The following is a 4,076-nucleotide window of genomic DNA, read 5'->3' on the forward strand; positions in this document are numbered from 1 at the left end:
TGCCTCTCAGGAGTCACGACTACAATTCCATTGATTTGGTTCGGGTCCGACCCAAACCTGATCGAAAAGACGTTGACCGGACCTGTCAAGTGGCGTGGATATCGGGATGACCCCACCCAGTGCCCGTTAAAGTCCAATAGACCGGACACAGTTATTGACCCGCTGAAAGCCCGACCCGGCCCTCAGCAGCAGCCAGCTTGGATTTGAGTCTGGATCTTACGGATTTAGGTTCAGGTCGGTTGGGTCCCGTTGAGATGAGCTCCATTGAAATGCTTCTTTCATCCCTACTCGTACCTTTGTAACATGGCCTATTATGTTAGTGCATGTTTTAATGATAACCCCTTTTAAAAGGATATTCTCTTTTTAAAGTTTATGCTTTAGTGAAAACCTCTACATTTATGTTGTAACAAGTTTTCAAATCTTGTGAGTGAGTTTTCAAATCTTGGGATTCCAACTAATTGTGAGTGAGTTTTCCATCTTTTGGAACAAGTTTTCAAATCTTCCCCTTCTTCGAAGCAGATCAGGTCATGCTGAACATGAGTGTTTTTGCTCATGCCGACATCGTGGCCGTCCGTTTCGCATTTTAAAAAGCTCAAAAGTCAACAAAAACATTAGACATTCATCCCAAATGCAAACAGACGGCCACAATGTCGTGATCTGATCTGCTTGGCTCATGTTTCATTCTCAAAAAGGCTTTATGTGGGAGTGGACACTAAATTCTAAAAATCCTATCAACTCACCATTTCCATGTGAAAGCTTTCTCATACAGAAGGCGGTATAAACAGATTTACACATAAAACATGGTAGGTGGTGGGAAAATGGAGTCCACATCTACCAACAAAGTACTTTCTCACCATGTCGATTTGATGTTTGTTTCATTCACGGCGGAAAAGGATTACATCAAGATTGTCAACTCAATACTTTCATGTTGCATAAACAAACAAAACTTTAGAGAAGCAAGCAAATTCTCACTTCCAAAACATGCTTCCACGAATTCAAGTTTCCTCATGTAGCAAGAAGCTTTAACTATGGTACCTACAATCTTATAGACTTATACATTTAAGCCATAACATGTTTTTGAGATTCGCAAGCCCGACGTAAACCTTTTAGAATTTAAAATTTTGAGCTCAGCAGGTTCACTTTATACGTTTGCGATAGTTTTGACATTCGTGCAAAAGTTATGCAAACCTCATTTAATTAAAACCTCGCTTAAAGTTAGGATGCTGCAAATGTATGATCGACCTGCACAAATGTCTATTGCGAGTATCTTTAGCTTTGCAAGTTTTCTTATTCAAGCTTGACAAGTTTGCATCACATATTTGTGAATGTCACTACCTTCACGCAGCTATCATGTGAACCTCCTTTACACGAATTTTTAAGAATCCTATCAACTCACCATTTCCATGTGAAAGCTTTCATATGGAGGGCGGTATAAACAGATTTACACATAAAACATGGTAGGTGGTGGAAAATGGAGTTCATTTCTACAAACAAGGTGCTTTCTCAACATGTTGATTTGATGTTTATTTCATTCATGGTGGAAAAGGATTAGATCAAGATTGTCAACTCAATACTTTCCCATGTAAGTTGCATGCATAAACAAAACTTTAGAGAAGCAAGCCGTTTCTCACTTCCAAAACATGCTTCCACGAATTCAAGTTTCCTCATATAGCAAGAAGCTTTCTATAACTACAAATACCTACAATCTTATAGACTTATACATGTAAGCCATAGCTTGTTTTTGAGATTCGCAAGCCCGACGTAAACCTTTTAAAATTATAAATTTTGAGCTCAACAGGTTCGCTTTATATGTTTGTGATAGTTTTGATATTCGCGCAAACATTATGCAAACCTCCTTTAATTAAAACCTCGCTTAAAGTTAAGATGTATGTTCGCAAATGTATGATCGATCTTCACAAATGTTTATTGCGAGTGTCTTTAGCTTTGCAAGTTTTCTGGTTCGAGCTCGACAAGTTTGTATCACATATTTGTGAATATCACTACCTTCACGCAGCTATCACGTGAACCTCCTTTAACTAAAAACTTGCACAATGTCTCAATATACGTCCACAAATGTGTGTCGTGAGTTTCACAAACATGTGTTGCAAACATCCTTACCTTCGCATGTTTTCTTATTCGAGTTTGGTTGATTCATGTCTTGTATTTGTGTACATCCTGACCTTCATGCACATAACATGTGAATCTCTTTTAACTAAAATCGCATAAAGTCAAGTTGTTACAAATATACAACGTGAATGTTGCAAATATTGTATGTGAAGCTCTTGTTAATGAAATGTCATTTTGTGAATGTTCTTACCTTTGCATACTTTTTTTATTTATATATAAAGTCATTGATGGTTCTTTTTTTTTTTTTTTTTGTTAGAACCCTAAACCTTTTTCCTTTAGAACTTTAACATGTTTTCCTCTCTCCTTGTAGTGATTCCTATGCAATTCATCTTGCAGCATTCCAGTGAGGTTGTGGCAGTTTTTTTGTCAACCAATGAGGTTATGGTAGTTTTTTTGTCAACTTTCCTATCTTCCGGTTTCCAGAAACTTAGGATGGAAAGTGAGTTTCATATGTTCTCTTACATTCTTAAGGTTTATATATATATATATATATATATATATATATATATATATATATATATATATATATATATATATATATATTACTTATTTATTAGTTTTCTAGTATTTATATTTGGTTATTGTCGTTGATGATTTATGTCTATTTACTTGTGTTTTATTTCATATGTTATATCAAATTATACGTATAGGAATTTTTATAAATATATATATATATATATATATATATATATTTGTTCTTGTAGTTTTTGTGTTGTGTTGTTATCATCGATGATTTATATTTGTTTACTTGTCTTTTATTTAATATTTAGTTATTTTGTTTTGAGATATTTGCTCATAGAGAGAGAGTGATTGGGTGGTGTTTGACCATAGTCAAATTGTTGCACCACTCTTCTTATCATATTTTATTGGACTTCATTCATGTTGTGCAGCCATATGTCGTTTTTCGTAAGATTCATCACATAGACACCCATACCCGCATCATCTTCATTTTCTCCATAAGGGTATCATGTTATATAATGAAGTTTCAAACATTAATAAGTATATTGCATTATTTATAAAATCAAAAACCCCTTGTTTCATGTATACTCACTTGAGCTTCGATTAGAATGCACAACTTTGCATACTAAAATCCCTTCTTATGGTATGACTCTTTCCTCTTCCATCATTTTCCTCTCCCTCTCCCTCTTCCTCTTCGTTCTCTCCCTTATGTGACAAGTTTCACATTACCATATGTGGAAATTTATACACTAGATCACGTCTAAGGGGCCTTTTAATGGATATGTGCCCTCATATCTAAACCTTCAAAGTGAGCAAGTTGTTCTGCACAGATTATACCAAGGATTACAAATTCATGTTTTCATATAAATCAAATCAAATAAAAAATTTGTTTTTCATACCTGCAACAAAACCAGCATGCCATCTAAGTTTTTCATATCATACTTCACTTGAGTCAAACTTGTATATAGGTGTGTAAGTGAAGTTGCGCTCTACGTGAAGTCATTGACATAATTCAAGTCTTGCATAAGTTTTACATAAGATGCATAAGCTATATTTTTAAAAGTTTCAATAAATGCATAGGTGCCAAACAAATACCACACTCCTTGTCTAGTTTTTTATCTTTCTTCCCTTCTATACAAGTCAACTTCTCCTTCGGTCTCTTAGTTTTGTTATTGTCATATGTTCTTTTCAAGCATGATAGCTTCAACCTATCACATTTAAATGCATCATCATTTGCTTGCTCTCAATAAAACTTTATATTCATACTTAAAGTTTACAAACTTTGGTGCTCAATGATACTTTAATCTCGTTTTGCATGTCACGTCTTCCAAGGTGAAGGTCAACTCAAATCCAGAAAACTGAGAAGTGTTTGTAGTGGGATTTCAAAGCAATATCATTGAACCTATAAGACTATGAACAATAGTCTATGATACAACCTCTAGGAATCATCAATAGTGCATTTGATCCAATCGGTCCTTTTGCTTCTTTGA

This window comes from Nuphar pumila, chromosome 12, assembly GCF_984573655.1.
Source record: "Nuphar pumila chromosome 12, dmNupPumi1.hap1.1, whole genome shotgun sequence".
Taxonomy (NCBI): domain Eukaryota; kingdom Viridiplantae; phylum Streptophyta; class Magnoliopsida; order Nymphaeales; family Nymphaeaceae; genus Nuphar; species Nuphar pumila.